The following is a 348-nucleotide window of genomic DNA, read 5'->3' on the forward strand; positions in this document are numbered from 1 at the left end:
AGTCACGGGGCGGGGCGGGATGGGAAACTGCTTCCGGGCCAAGACTTGCTTAGCAACAGCGGCGGCGACGCAGCGCCCTCTGGCGGCCAGAGCCGGGAAAGCCTGTAAAGTCGGGGGTCTTCCCTCTCAGAATTTCAAAACCCCTCCTTGGAGTGACAGGGGAAAGCAGGCAGAGTGATCCTCCGGGAAGAAGACAAGACGCTGCCAGGGGTTAGGAACCCAAAGCAGAAAAGCGGGGTTCAGGACCACTTGGTGCCGCCTGGCAAATGAGGAAGGAAGCGGAGGGGGATGGGAGAATTCACAGTCCAGAGTGGCCTGTCCCAGTGATGACAGCCATGCATGTGATCG

Source organism: Balaenoptera ricei, chromosome 15 (assembly GCF_028023285.1).
Source record: "Balaenoptera ricei isolate mBalRic1 chromosome 15, mBalRic1.hap2, whole genome shotgun sequence".
NCBI lineage: Eukaryota > Metazoa > Chordata > Mammalia > Artiodactyla > Balaenopteridae > Balaenoptera > Balaenoptera ricei.